This window comes from Vipera ursinii (assembly GCF_947247035.1).
Source record: "Vipera ursinii genome assembly, chromosome: 3".
Lineage (NCBI taxonomy): Eukaryota > Metazoa > Chordata > Lepidosauria > Squamata > Viperidae > Vipera > Vipera ursinii.
The window spans coordinates 10,399,686-10,416,033 of NC_139516.1; the positions used below are offsets into that span (position 1 = coordinate 10,399,686).

The following is a 16,348-nucleotide window of genomic DNA, read 5'->3' on the forward strand; positions in this document are numbered from 1 at the left end:
GAGTTATTATTGTTATGACTAGCTGGACTCTCATCCACATTCCCCCTCCCAGCATCAACTAACTCTAAGAGCAATAGTGAAAAATGGCTGCATTTCCATCTGTTGTCAAAGCAAGAACATCCGATGTTAGCAGCGTTGACACCATTGTCACTAAACGAATGGACATACATTGAGGACTACCTGGAATGCACTGGAATATAGCAGCTAGAAAATAGGCTTCCTAAAAACATAATTCTACTTGTTCCTTGTTTTGAGGAATACCGTACATCCTAAAACTATAGCAGAAGGAGCATTAAACACAGTGTGCTTTCACTCAAGTGATTAAAATTGCTTGCTTTTCATCAATTTTCATTTTGATGGTTTTCTTTCTCTCTCTCTCTCTCTATTGTGCATCTGTCTTAAATAGTAGTCTCTTTTACATTAACACTGAATAGGCACAAAAGCTGTTTCCCTAAGCATGCTGGTAGGTGGAGGTGACAAAATCTGAGCACATTACTTAAAAAGACAAAATCTCTGTTAGTGAGACTAGCTTTGCACAACTCATCAAGAACTAATGGAGAAGATGAACTATAGGTGGTATGATCTGTCAAATTCACTTCATGGCTACATTGTTATGTATTTATTACAGTTATTGTTTAATTCTTTTTTAAATTTTGTATTTTATGTTTTTTTTAAACTTTTTATTGTTGTGAGCCGCCCTGAGTCCTTAGGGAGAAGGGCGACATATAAATTTAATAAATTCAATTCAATTCAATTCAATTCAATTCACATAATGTGCTTAATCAAGACAGAGGGTCATCTAAGGTGTGCATTCAGGCAACCTGCTGAGTTTGCTTGGTGTTGGTGTTGCTTGCTGATTTCTACTCATCTAATGCTTATTAAAGATACAAATGCACAATATTTTTCAGGTCCGCATGCAATCCAAGCTGAATAGATCATCCTCTACTACAAAGGTGACAGCTATAGCTACACCTCTGTATGAATGTAGATTTATATTATGGGAAAGGACGTGTACTCCAACAGTAAAGGTTTCCTCTTTCCACTTGAATCCAACTCTTATCTCCATCTCTTAGCCATTTCTTAGCATTGTCTGAAGAGTCTTCCACGGTCATGTGACCAGCATGACTATAACACCAAGGTGCATGGAACGCTGTTACCTTCTCACCAAAGTGGCACCTATTTATCTACTTGCATTTGCATACTTTCGAACTGCTGAACCGCTGAGACATCGCGCTCCCTGTCTCCAACAGTAGAGATAGGTAAATCTGTGGAATGCTGGCAGCTGATTGTAGAACCCAGCCTCCCATTTATGTGCCCCACCTTGACTTTCTGACACTCCCATTCAGCCCCATGGATACCTCTGTCTTGCTGCACCTCAATGGCTGTATTTTAGTGCCACAATTTCTGATGCAAAAAAATAAAGATGACTGTGGAAGGATAGGGTCTCCGGGTGGTGAAACGTTCTCATTCCCACCTTCGTCTCCACTATATTTTCCCAGCCTCAACCCTTCCACAGGTCACTAGGAGGTTACTTTCATTGGCCTGTCTAAAAGTAGAATTATTATTTCTCAATCTGAAACACCTTGAAAGTTTGTTGTAGAAAAGCTCTTCCACACTCAAGAAACACCAGGAGAAGAACAGGATCTAACACTCTATTTCAGGGGTGTCAAACTGGCGGCCCGCAGGCTGGATATGTCACATGTAGGCCACGTCTACCCCGCTCCGCAAAGGCAAAAAAACCCCAACACATTGTGATACATCATGATATGTCACATGACATAATCCAGTTTGACACCCATGCTCTATCTGATAATGTTGTATTCAACTTCTTGTCAAGTGGAAGAAGTCAGGAACCAGGAGAGAGTTCAAAAACATTACAGGTTTATTTTAGGTTACCTCTACACAAGAATCTGAGCTACTAACGATCAAGTAGAATTGATGCCAGATAACAATCAATGGACTTCAAGGGGACTGGACTTAGGTCCCTTACTTACTTTGAGTAGAGACTCCAAACTGATGATGCATTGGATCCCACCCTTGGGCTCAGCCTGGTCACCTCCTACCCCTCTATATTCATACCAAATCTAACTGCTTCAGACCATTGGCTAGGGATGTAAAAAAATCCAACATAAGGAAGATTTGTTGAGGAATATTAGTGTAGATGCCCAGGCCAGATCAGAAACAGGTTCCAATCAAGATCTTGGTGTTTTTTTTTGCCATGGTTGTTAAATGATTCTGGATTCCCTCATTGACTTTGCTTGTCTGAAGCCAGTTGGGAAGGTCGCCAATGGTCATCATGTCACCCTAAGATCCTGCAACAATCATAAATACATGCTGGTTGCCAAGTACCCAATTTCAGATCATGTCACCATGGGGATGCTGCCAGAGTTATAAGTGCAAAGATCTGTCATAAGTCACTTTTTAAAGTGCTATTGTGACTTCAAAAGGTTACTAAAAGAACTGTTGTTAGTCAAGGACTATCTGTACTTTAAAGATCGGTGTTAACCTAAAAGAGAAGTATCTCCTTCGGCTGCACAGTAATAGAGAAAAACTTTTTACCTTGCAACTCCACTGCTATTAATATGAAATGTCTACCTTACTTGAACGCTCCCATCTCCATACCTCAAAGGGTAAACAGACTAATTCTATCCTTAAATGCTAATACCTAACCATGGTCTGTAGTTAATTAGTGGGACCAGCTTGGGTTTAATTATTTCACTTGACCTGGTACAGCTTTATACAATAATTCTTTTAAAGGGGCAAGTGGGATAGGGGCAGAGGAGATATGTGATTTATGAAAAGAAAACTTAAACCCATTTTGAGAGGAACAAGTACTCTCTCTAACTTGAAACTGGATGAGTATTATGCTTTCTACTGAAATACAAAGCCTCGTAAGTAGCTGGTGGGAGGGAGCAGATTTAAATTGTCAAGATTATGTTTAAACCTGGAGAGCTTTCCAGTTGCATACTTAACATCTTTCTCCCATTCTAGCAGGATTTTATTTATTGAATAATGGAAAAAAGCAACCAGCTGAAGAAGGTGGTGAAAGGATTTTTAGAAATAAATTTGACAAACTATATCACCCAGATTTGGTGGGGAAATTGCTTAAATTCCTTCTCGGTAATCCATGAATTAACCAAGGGAACTTGTATTAATAGAAGGATAGAATCAAGATCACATGAAGTGTTAGTAGCACTTTGTAATGCCTTGATAAGACTACACCTGGAATACTGCATCCAGTTTTGTCGCCACAATTTTAAAAAAGATGCTGAGACTCTAGAAAGAGTGCAAAGAAGAGTAACAAAGGTGAAACATATGGAGAACGGATGCAAGAATTGGGTATGTCTAGTTTAATGAAAAGGACTGGGGGTGACATGACAGCAGTGTTTCAATATCTAAGGGGTTGTCACAAAGAAGAAAGTGTCAACCTATTATCCAAAGCACCTGAAGGCAGGACAAGATACAATGGATGGAAACTAATCAAGGAGAGAAGCAACCTAGAACTAAGGAGAAATTTCCTGACACTGAGAACAATATATCAGTGGAACAACTTGCCTCCAGAAGTTGTGAATGCTCTAATACTGGAGGTTTTTAAGAAGATATTGGACAACCATTTGTCTGAAATGGTATAGGGCTTCCTGCCTGAGCAGGGGGTTGGACTAGAAGATCTCCAAGGTCCCTTCCAACTCTATTAGTCTGTTAATCTGAGCTGGCTTTGTAAAGCATGCTAAACTACAAAAAATGTAGCCAAGATTAAATTAAGAAAATTTACCTTATGTTATGGCAGGTGCAGGTGGTTCTTGCTTAACAACTGGTCACTTAGTGGGCCATTTTAAGTTATGGCAGCTGCCCCCAAAGCTACTTATTTTTTTATTTATTTTAATTCCATTTATATCCCGCCCTTCTCCGAAGACTCAGGGCGGCTTACAAGCTTAGCAGTAGCCTTCATTCTATGTATATGCCTGCTTATTAGGGCTTTCACACACACCCCCCAAGTGGCATTATTACAAAATCAGCTTAATTGCCCCCAACAATCTGGGTCCTCATTTTACCTACCTCAGAAGGATGGAAGGCTGAGTCAACCTTGAGCCTGGTGGGACGCGAACCTGCACTAATTGCAGGCAGGTGGTGTTACTTAAGGAGGCATTAGCCCACTGCTCCACCAAGGCTCTTATGACCCAATCCCAAAGTTACAGCTGCTGCAGAACCCCTGAATTCATTGGCATCATAAAGTGATTGTCAAAATCATTAGAATAGAATAGAATAGAATAGAATAGAATAGAATAGAATAGAATAGAATAGAATAGAATAGAATAGAATAGAATAGAATAGGAGCTGGAAGAGACCTTAGAGGTCTTCTAGTCCAGCCCCCTGCTCAAGCAGGAGAACCTATACTATCTCAGACAAGTGACTGTCCAGTCTCTTCTTTAAAATCTCCAGTGATGGAGCACCCACGATTTCTGGGGGCAAGCTATTCCACTGGTTAATTGTCCTCACTGTCAGGAAGTTTCTCCTTAATTCCAGGTTGCTTCTCTCTTTGACCAGTTTCCAACCATTGTTTCTTGTCCTGCCCTCTGGTGCTTTGGAGAATAACGTGACCCCCTCTTCCTTGTGGCAGCCCCTCAAATACTGGAACACTGCTATCATGTCTCCCCTATTTCTTCTTTTCTTTAGAGTAGCCAGACCCAAGTCCTGCAGCCATTCTTCGTATGTTTTTTGTCTCCAGGCCTTTGATCATCTTAGTTGCTCTTCTCTGAATTTTTTCCAAACTCTCAACATCTTTTTTGTGACATGTTGACCAAAATTGGCTTCAGTATTCCAGGTGTGGTCTTACTAGGGTTTTATAAAGCGGTACTAATACAATGAATCTCACCATCATAAAGTGAACCCTTTGTTTCCTTTGGGCCACTTTTGCCGAAAACCAGAAGTCAATCTGGATTTGTCAAAACTATTGTGACCATGGACCCTGAAAATGGCTGCAAATGTCTCCTGGTTGACAAGCACCCAACATACAGTCACATGAGCACACATGTTTGTTTGGTTGGGTGGAGAAACCTGAGCATAGGAACTTTAGAACTGGGTCATATGTCGTCTCAAAGGTGCTTTTTTAAAAGACAACTGAATTGTTTGGGTTTTTTTTCCTTGAGGAGGAAGAAGAAAACATTTCACTTCTCATCCAAGAAACTTCATCAGTTCTTCTCCAAGAAGCTTCCTGGATGAGAAGCAAAAGACTTTCTTCTTCCTCAAGGAAAAAAAACAGTCCAGTTTGCCTTTTGAAAAAGCACCTTTGAGACAACTAATAATAATAATAATATGCCCTAATAAGCAGGCATATACATAGAATGAAGGCTACTGCTAAGCTTGTAAGCCGCCCTGAGTCTTCGGAGAAGGGCGGGATATAAATGGAATTAAAATAAAATAAATAAATTAAATAAATAAACTATGACCTGGATGACTGAGAGTCTCCACAAACGTGGGCCATAAGTTCCCTTTTGGGGGGGTCTGTTTTAATTTTGGTCACTCGTAAGTTGAGGACTACCTGTAATTTGTACTGTGCCATCATGTTCATTGCTATCAGCCATCATCACTAGCAGAGGATGTCGATCAATCATTGGTAACTGTGATTAAACATGCTTGAGATAAACACATGTCCATCATCCAACAAAGTTTTTAATAAAACAAAACAAGACAAAACAAAACCCTTAAAGGAGAGACTCAATGGACCACTAGGTCTTTTCCTGCCATCGACGTTTGTATGTTCTATGTTGTATTGTAAATTTTAGGTCTTGTCTTGTTACAAACGCTAGTGTTTATAACTTAGTTCCCTTAACTCTGATCTTCACATCCAGGTTGGAAAAAAGTGAGGGAGGGACATTAGATACGAGAGATCTAATTTTTTAAAGCTGCTTTTGTCTTCTTCTCATCCACCCTTTCTTATCAGAGCTTCAATTCTTCTTATCTGTGCATTATCATAATTAAATCACTTGAAGGTACAGAATTCATTCCCAACAATATTAACCTAGGTTAATAAAAGAAAACCTTTCACTAATGACTGACATTACTTGTTACAATAACATGCTATGAAAGGTTATGTCAGCATAGAATGGCAATATCCACATGAAACAAGATGACATTGTTTCTACATATTCTATGGTAACATTAACTGCAAGTTTATCCTGAAATCTTATGACAGCAAAATTCAGTTTAGGGTTAATCAACTGTTTTCTTTTACAGGAAAGCTTGCTATGGCAATGTATAAATTTCCAAGTGGAAAAATTTCAATAATTTTGATTGTGTTAGACATTGTATCTGGCCACATTAACATCTAAAACCTTTATATTTATATTTTTATTGCTTGGGCTTGCAAAGTTAAATGCTACCAGGACTAATATACCACAATAATTGCTGCTCTTAGAGGTTTTCAGTTCATCATAAACAATTAATGTTGAACTTCTTGTGCCTTCAGCTAAGGTCAGGATGTAAGTTAGAAATAAGAGGAAATGGCACCAAAGAAGAAAAAAAATAACTGCGAAAGAGCATTCAAAGATTATAGGATATTTTATGTTTTCATTCTGAGATTGGAAAGTATAAATATAGCATTAATAACATACTTTCCCATTTACAACAGTCTTGTAGGCTGTTTGAAATTCTGTGGATTGTCAGGCACAAAGGGTCAGGACCGTGCATTAAGTTGCTTTATTAGACCTCAGCTGCATTCTGAAACTAGCTGAAGACAGAGCTTTTCCACAGGTGTTTGGGGCATGATGAATTATTTGATTTATTTTTAATTAATTAATATAATTTATAGGCTGCCTGACTCAACAACTTTGTACAGCTTACAATTTAAAGTTAGTTTATTTTTTGTATCACTGATACAAAATCACTGAATCACTGAGGACAAGTGGAGGGTCATATAAATACTGATAGACAGACAAACAGAGAGAGAGAGAGTAGATAGATAGATAGATAGATAATAGAGATGATAGATAGATAATAGACAGACAGAGATGATAGTTGATAAACAGAGATAATAGATGATAGACAGAGATGATAGATGATAGACAAACAGAGATGACAGATATATGATAAACAAACAGAGATGATAGATGATAGACAGAGATGATAGACAGACAGAGATGATAGATGATAGATAGACAAACAGAGATGATAGATAGATGATTGATAGACAGACAGAGATGATAGATGATAGATAAACAGAGATGATTGATAGATGATTGATAGACAGACAGAGATGACAGATGATAGATAAACAGAGATGATAGATAGATGATAGACAGAAATAATAGATAGATGATAGACAGAGATGATAGATGATACATAGACAGAGATGATAGATAGATAGATAGATAGATAGATAGATAGATAGATAGATTTTGTTGTTGTTAGTTGCGAAGTCGTGTCCGACCCATCGCGACCCTATGGACAATGTTCCTCCAGGCTTTCCTGTCCTCTGCCATCTTCTGGGCTCCATTTAAGCTCACACCTACTGCTTCAGTGACTCCATCCAGCCACCTCATTCTCTGTCGTCCCCTTCTTCTCTTGCCCTCAATCTTTCCCAGCATTAGGCTCTTCTCCAGTGAGTCCTTCCTCCTCATTAGGTGGCCAAAGTATTTGAGTTTTAGCTTCAGGATCTGGCCTTCTAAAGAGCAGTCAGGGTTGATCTCCTCTAGGACTGACCGGTTTGATCGCCTTGCAGTCCAAGGAACTCGCAGGAGTCTTCTCCAGCACCATAGTTCAAAGGCTTCAATTCTTTGGCGCTCAGCCTTTCTTATGGTCCAACTTTCACTGCCATACATTGCAACTGGGAAGACCATAGCCTTGACTATACGCACTTTTGTTGACAGGGTGATGTCTCTGCTTTTTAGTGTGCTGTCTAGATTTGCCATGGCTTTCCTCCCCAGGAGCAAGCGTCTTTTAATTTCTTGGCTGCAGTCCCCATCTGCAGTGATCTTGGAGCCCAGGAAAATAAAATCTGTCACTACCTCCATTTCTTCCCCATCTATTTGCCAGGAATTGAGAGGGCCGGATGCCATGATCTTGGTTTTCTTAATGTTTAGTTTCAACCCAACTTTTGCACTCTCCTTCTTCACTCGCAACAAGAGACTCTTCATTTCCTCTTCACTTTCTGCCATTAGAGTGGTATCATCTGCGTATCTTAGGTTGTTGATATTTCTTCCAGCAATCTTAATTCCAACTTTTGATTCATCTAGCCCTGCCTTTCTCATGATGTGCTCTGCATATAAGTTAAATAGGCAAGGCGACAGTATACAGCCTTGCCGGACTCCTTTCCCAATTTGGAACCAATCAGTGGTTCCGTGTCCAGTTCTCACTGTTGCTTCTTGGCCCGCATATAGGTTTCTCAAGAGACAAATAAGATGTTCTGGTACTCCCATCTCTTTAAGAACTTGCCAGAGTTTGTTATGATCCACACAATCAAAGGCTTTAGCATAGTCAATGAAGCAGAAGTAGATGTTTTTCTGGAACTCTCTAGCTTTCTCCATGATCCAGCGTATGTTGGCAATTTGATCTCTAGTTCCTCTGCCTCTTCGAAATCCTGCCTGTACTTCTGGTAGTTCTCGATCCACATACTGCTGGAGTCTAGCTTGTAGGATTTTAAGCATAACTTTACTAGCATGAGAAATGAGTGCAATGGTGCGATAGTTTGAACATTCTTTGGCACTGCCTTTCTTTGGAATTGGAATGTAAACTGATCTTTTCCAATCCTGTGGCCACTGTTGAGTTTTCCAAATTTGCTGGCAAATTGAGTGTAGCACTTTTACTGCATCGTCTTTTAAGATTTTGAATAGCTCAGCTGGAATACTGTCACCTCCACTAGCTTTGTTGTTGCTCAGCTTTTCTAAGGCCCACTTCACTTCACATTCTAGGATGTCTGGCTCGAGGTCAGTGACCACCTCATTGTGATTATCAGGGACGTTAAGCTCATTCTTGTATAGTTCTTCTGTGTAATTTTGCCATCTCTTCTTAATCTCTTCTGCCTCTGTTAGGTCCCTGCCATTTTGGTCCTTTATCATGCCCATTTTTGCATTGAACGTTCCCTTCATCTCTCCAATTTTCTTGAAAAGATCTCTGGTCCTCCCTATTCTATTGTTTTCTTCTATTTCTTTGCACTGTTCATTTAAGAAGGCATTCTTATCTCTTCTAGCTATTCTCTGGAATTCTGCATTCAATTGGGCGTATCTTTCTTTTTCTCCCTTGCCTTTTGCTTCCCTCCTTTCCTCAGCTATTTGCAAAGCTTCCTCAGACAGCCATTTTGCTTTCTTGCATTTCTTTTTCTTTGGGATGGTTTTGGTTGCTACCTCTTGTACAATGTTGCGAACCTCTGTCCATAGTTCTTCAGGCACCCTGTCTATCAGATCTAATTCCTTAAATCTATTTGTCACCTCTACTGTATATTCAACGGGGATATGATTTAATTCATACCTGACTGGCCTGGTGCTTTTCCCTACTTTCTTCAGTTTAAGCCTAAACTTTGCAACAAGAAGCTCATGGTCTGAGCCACAGTCAGCTCCTGGTCTTGTTTTTACTGACTGTATAGAGCTTCTCCATCTTTGGCTGCAGAGCATATAGTCAATCTGATTTCTGTGTTGACCGTCTGGTGATGTCCATGTGTAGAGCCGTCTCTTGGGTTGTTGGAAAAGAGTGTTTGCTATGACCATCGTATTCTCTTGACAAAATTCTATCAGCCTGTGCCCTGCTTCATTTTGTACTCCAAGGCCAAACTTGCCTGTTATTCCGGTTATCTTTTGGCTTCCTACTTTAGCATTCCAATCCCCCATGATGATAAGGACATCATTTTTTGGTGTTAGTTCTATAAGGTGCTGTAGGGCTTCATAGAACCGGTCAATTTCATCCTCTTCAGCACCGGTGGTTGGGGCATAGACTTGGACTACTGTGATATTGAATGGTTTGCCTTGGATTCGAACTGAGATCATTCTGTCATTTTGAGGATTGTATCCCAGTATTGCTTTTCCTACTCTTTTATTGACTATGAAGGCTACTCCATTTCTTCTGAGGGATTCTTGCCCGCAGTAGTATACCTGATGGTCATCTGAATTAAATTCACCCATTCCTGTCCATTTTAGTTCACTGATACCTAAGATGTCAATGTTCAGTCTTGTCATCTCTTGTTTGACCACGTCCAGCTTGCCTTGATTCATGGATCTTACATTCCAGGTTCCTATGGAGAAAAAATCTTTACAGCATCGGACTTTCCTTTCACCACCAGACATATCCACAGCTGAGCGTCCTTTCGGCTTTGGCCCAGTCGCTTCATTCTTTCTGGCGCTACTAGTACTAGCCCTCTGCTCTTCCCCAGTAGCATATTGGACGCCTTCCGACCTGAGGGGCTCATCTTCCAGCGTCATATCGTTTTGCCTTTTGGTACTGTCCATAGGGTTTTCATGGCAAAGATATTGGAGTGGGTTGCCATTTCCTTCTCCAGTGGATCACGTTTTGTCAGAACTCTCTGCTATGACCTGTCCGTCTTGGGTGGCCCTGCACGGCATAGCTCATAGCTTCATTGAATTACGCAAGCCCCTTCGCCACGACAAGGCAGTAATCCATGAAGGGGAGATAGATAGATAGATAGATGCAAAAATAGTCCAAAGCCAAAAAACAGATCATGAGTAACCTGAAGACAAGATATTGTATAGCCCTCCCCAAACCCATCCAACAAGGGCCACTACCATGACCTTGCCCCTTTAAAGCCTGGTAGAATAGGTAGATCTTTAACAGCTTTCTGAAAGTCATCAGCATGGGAGTCACCTGGATCTCTGGGAGCTCTTTATCATTAGGAATGTTTCAGTTCTTTGATTTATTGGTTGAAATGTGAAGTGTCCACCTAGGAATTTGTCCACCTAGGGCAGGGGTCTTCAAACCTGGCCCTTTTATGACTTGTGGACTTCAACTGGCTGAGTAATTTTGGGAGTTGGAACACAAGTCATAAAAGGGCCAAGTTTGAAGACCCCTGACCTAGTGCCTACTCTGGTCTTCTTCTGGTGAGCTATCAAAAGGCATCTGACTGGTAACTATCACTGGATATGAATGATGTACTAGACCAGGGGTCAGCAACCTGAAACAGTGAAAGAGCCACTCGGAACCGGTTCCCTCACAAAAGGAAAAACTGGGAGCCACAAAAAATGTGTGCACATGCGCATACATGCGTGCATGCGCAGAACAGGGTTTGACTGAAGAGTGGAGCCAAGGTGAGATATGCACCTACCCTGCATATTTGAATTGATTGGTTGAATTTTTTTAGTCCCACTTTTTTTTTTTTGACTGCACATGGCAGAGGACTGGGAGCCGCAGGAGACGGCTCCGGAGCCACAGGTTGCAGACCTGTGTACTAGACAGACTGGAATAAATTTGGTTGAACAGCTCCCATTTGGTCTAATAGTAAGGGCACCATGGAAATTCTACTCCAAAATCAGACGGGGAATATGTGGCTCATCACTTAGATACATGCTTTGCTTGCTTACCTAAGGATCTTTGTATTGTCTTCATACCAATACTTTTTTAAAAAGTTTCTTAAATTGTAATAGAAACTATTTCAATTGTGTGCATGTATTTAAATTCTGCTTTCAGCTATTGTGCTTTATTGTTATTTCATCATTTGGGGAACATCATTTAATTGTTGCCCTGCATGTAATGTGTTTTCAATCTTGTAATCTATTGCAGATCTAGAAGTATTTTTTTCATTTGGGGATTACAAATGTTTATAGATTATGATTATTATTACTACTATTACTGTTACTTCCCTATTGTCCTGGAATTGTCTTTTTTAATTGATTGGTTAGCAATATTACCTGCATTAACAAATAAGGAAAATGCCACATCCATTTTTCTTAGAATTTCATTAACAAAAAAATTAGCATCTCCCTCCATTGCTCTCCAAAGATCAATTACGGCATATCAATTTGTAGTAAAGGCCTATGTTTAGGATTAAATTTTATAAAGATATCCTTCCTTGTATCTTTGAATCCCCCCAAAAAGACAACAGATGTTGTACAGAAAACCCTTGACTTACATGTACAATTGGGACCAGAATTTTCATTGCTAAGCAAGGTGGTTATTAAGGGAGTTGTGCCCAATTATACAACCTTTTTTGTTGTAAAAATCACTGCAGTTGTTAAATGAATCACATGGTCATTAAGCAAATCCAGCTTCCCCCATTGACTTTGCTTGTTGGAAGCCAACTGAGAACAGAGTTAGTTTGGAGTCAGGCATTGCTAAACTGATAATAAAATTAAATAATTAATATAAATTACTGGGATGGTGGACAGTAAAATCCACGAATGTGTCTGCCCTTTTCTTAGTTACATTTATTGTATATGGTATTAACATTTTCATGTGGTTATATGATGCATTTTCGAATGGCTTCACTGGTAGCTGTCCAAGGTCTCCTCATTCCTCTAGCTCCTAATACCTGTGTTTCCTTGAAAATAAGACTGGATCTTATTTTTTTTTTGTCCTCCAAAAGAGGCATCAGGTCTTATTTTCAGGGGGGTTTTATACTCATCTCTGGCACCAGCAGACCTGCCCATCCGGTCCACTTCTTCTGCGGCTGCATTCTGGCCTGCATTTTGCAGTCAAAGACCTTTCCGGAAGGCCTCTGTAGCCTTCATAGCTCGGTTCTCTGCTGCAGAGGCCTTCCAGAAAGACCTCTCACTGTGAAATGCAGGCCAGGGGACACCGCAGAAGAAGTGGACCGGTGAGGAGAGGCCTGGCTGCAAGGTAAGTGGGTGTTGGGCGTGTGAGGAAGCTCTACACCACCATTCCCACCCTAGCTTGATTTTTAGGTGTATGCCTCACCTCAGAACTAGGGCCTATTTTTGGAGTAGAGCTTACATTAGGCCCACCCCAAAAATCAAGCTAGGGCTTATTTTTGGCGTAGGCCTTACTTCCAGGGAAACAGGGGTAGGTAAAACTCCCAAGGTTCTTCTTATTTTCATCTTTGTCACTCTCTCAAACCTGGCTCTGTTTTACTAGTAAATCCACATAATATATCCTTGAGGCCCTGACTAAGTCATTCCATTTTTATCTTCAAAGATTCCTTAACAAACCTCACCTCTCCTTTGCTCTTTCGGTATTTTCATACAAATGTTTGATTTTGAACTCGCTTTAAACTTGATTTCTTATTCAACGTAGCTCTGAATCGCGATGTGTTTCAATTCTTGCATTTCTAAGTAGAATCCCATATTTTCCTTCCATTAGCGTAGTGGGATTGATGTTGTTTTGTTTCTCCTCTAGCAGTTTTTACCCTTGTGTGAGCATGAAGCTTAAAATCAGTCTGTTGCAAAACCATCTCCCTTTAATAATTTTTATGAAGTGGAGTCCAATTATCATTATCTTCCTTGGGGATCCATTCAATTAAGCACAGCCATGGCAAGTAAATGGTCACAGAGCTGTGTAACTATATTTACATCCGATTAGTGAGAATCAGGTAAGATACTGTAGCTTTGAAAACTATTCAGTTGTTTATACACTGCTTTGATCTGTTTTTTGCTTTCTTATCTCTAATGTCAGAGATAATTCAGGTGACTCCTCTTTTTAAGTCAAAGAAAGAATAGGCATGACATTTAAGGAGAAATCTCAAAAGGACTTTATACACTGAGGCAACATAGAAAAGAGAAAGCTACTAAATATTGAAGAACAATTTCCAATAGGGTCTTATTATTATCTATCTACAGGTAGTACTTAAGTTACAACTGTAATGAAGCCTGCCCATCAAGGTTGTAACTCGTGACAGTCGTAAAATGGGAACTGATTTTAGGACCATTTTTTGTGGCAGTTGTAAAATTTTTATGGCCATAAAACCATAAAAGCCAGAAACAAATGCTGGATTTCAGCAAAACCATTGTAAAATGCAGTCATATGCAAACAACTGTAAATGTGGTTGTGGAGTGCCCAACTTCAAATCTAAATTGTAAGTAACCCCTCAGATAGGTCCATTGGAACTTTGAACGGTCGCTAAATGAGCAGAGATACAGGATTACCTGTATCTCCATGGTTTCTGTTTATATCAGGGGTCCCCAACTCCCGGTCCATGGACCAGTACCAGGCTGCGGCACACCAGCAATTTGTCCGCACAAACCAGCAAAGCCCCATCTGCAAGATGCAAGCAGCACACAAAACCATACCCCTTCCGGTCCGTGGAAAAAACCTCTCTCCACGGAACCGGTCCCTGGTGCCCAAAAGGTTGGGGACCTCTGGCCTATATAGTAAACCTGGGCAGAGTTGGTGTACTTTGTGTCCCCTCAATCAATAGATCAGTGCAATCTATTGAAGTTTAGGAAGTGTGCCTTCTTTGTTGTGGTGTCTGTAATCTGGAATCATTTTCCCCTAGAGATCCATCTGATTCCCATCCCATCCCATCCTGATGGTATTCCAGACAAGAAACAATGGTTGGAAACTAACCAAGGAGAAAAGTAACCTAGAACTAAGGAGAAATTTTGGGGTCCAATTTGAGTTGGTCACCGGGACCAGAGGTTTTTATTTTCTTCCGAGCTTTCGGACTTGTGCTGGAGCCCATCTTCAGGGAACTTCCCTCTAGCTTAGAGACAAGTTCTCTGAAGTTGGGCTTCTGTATAAATCTGAAAGCTCGGAAGATTAAACCTCTAGTCCCGGTGACTGACTCAGATTGGATCCTGCAAGATTATCCCAGGACACGTATATTCGCCTTCATTCATAAGAAGAAATTCAACCAATGGAATAGCTTGCCTTCAGAGGTTGTGGGTGCTACATCTCTGAAGGCTTTCAAAAAGGGATTGGGCAATGATTTGTCTCAAATGATATAGGGTCCCCTGCTCAAGCAGGGGTTGGAGGTCCCTTCCAACTCTATTCTTCTATGTTCTATGTTCTAAGTCTTTAAAAATGTGGCTGTTCTTGGTTGTGTCCATTCTAGTTTATAGTATGTGAAGTGTAGTTTGGATTTATGTGATCTTGTCTTTTTTTTCTTATTGCTTTTGAAGTTGTAAGCTGCTCGGACTCATTCTGGAGCCAGATGGCCTAAAATTAAATAAATGAATCTTGCTTAGTTAAGTCTTCTTCAAGTAGAGTGACTTCATGGGCCTGGCCCTGATATCTCAACAAATCTTTATATTGAGCCAGTGTCATCTGGGTTCAGAATCCATCCAATACTGGATCTCATTAGTACTTGAAAGGGAGTCAAGAAATATCAAAGCTGTTGACCAAATTGGAATGTCTAAAAACATTGTGGCAGAGACGGTAGCAAAATGCATCCATGTTTTACTTCTTTTAAAGGATTTATGTGGGCTTTTTTAAAAAATGTCTTAAGCCCAATGGAAATGGGTGAATTATGAAATGAGTAATGCATGTATACCTGCTGTAAAAGAATTTAGAGCTGAGCTTTGAGAATGAATGAGCTGTTAAAGGGAGAAAATCTGGAGAAAAAGGAAGTTGTGCAAAAGAAACTCAACATAATAAGAAAGAAATTTCGACAGGCTTTTTAGACTCTGTTATTTTATTTTACTGCAACCAAGAGCACTCCTGGAATTCTTTCATGAGTGTTTTGTGACCTGCTTCATCTCCAAGAGTTGACATCAACCTTGAAAGGCTGAAGATTGCCCTGCCCATCGAAACGAAGCATTGTCTTAACGTAATGCTCTTGCATTAGAAATCAATTATATTGGAAGAGGTGTGGAAAAACCTCCTTTCAGATAAAAACAAGTGACCCTCCCTAAGATCTGTAGCTTCTAGTCTCATGACTAAGATTTTTATTTTTTATTTCATTTAGTGTATAGCAGCTAAAGAAGACATGCAACAGCACTGATAAAACACATTATACATACCAACACAAATATAAACAAGGCATCAGCAAATACATGTATGTAAAATGTGTGGACAATACAATAGATGAGATAAAATATTAAATTAGGGTAAAGCCATGATAAAATTGCCATAATGTGGTGCCATAGAGTTACAATAGGACAGATGTTATGGTGCAATATATAAAGAAGCTTAACATCTAACTGCTTCTGGCGTGGCTGTGATGAGGTCATCCCAGGTGCCTTGAAATTTCCTGAGAAGACATCTTCAAATGATATGTGTTATTGTTTGTTCTGGTGCACCACAGTCACACTGTGGACATCCCCCACTTAAACAGTTTGGTCCTAGTTCTGGCATGGCCTGTCCTGATTCTATTCAGATGGCTCCATATTTTTCAGGGCAATTGCATTCTTGGGGGTGGTTTCGTTGGATCTACGTGATTTGTTTGGTTATGGTTATTAAAAGTTGCCCATTTTGGTTGACTAAGGATAGTGTATTCTAATGACTAGCATTAGCCTGT

At 40.1% G+C, this 16,348-nt stretch overlaps 1 protein-coding gene across 1 annotated transcript in view; it reads right to left on the reverse strand.

The window, feature by feature from the left end:
- The window catches only part of CDH4 (cadherin 4), a gene marked incomplete at its 5' end in the record, with an annotated part of 1,024,675 nt that overhangs the window by 117,056 nt on the left and 891,271 nt on the right, over positions 1-16,348 (reverse strand). The gene's annotated exons all lie outside the window — the stretch shown is intronic.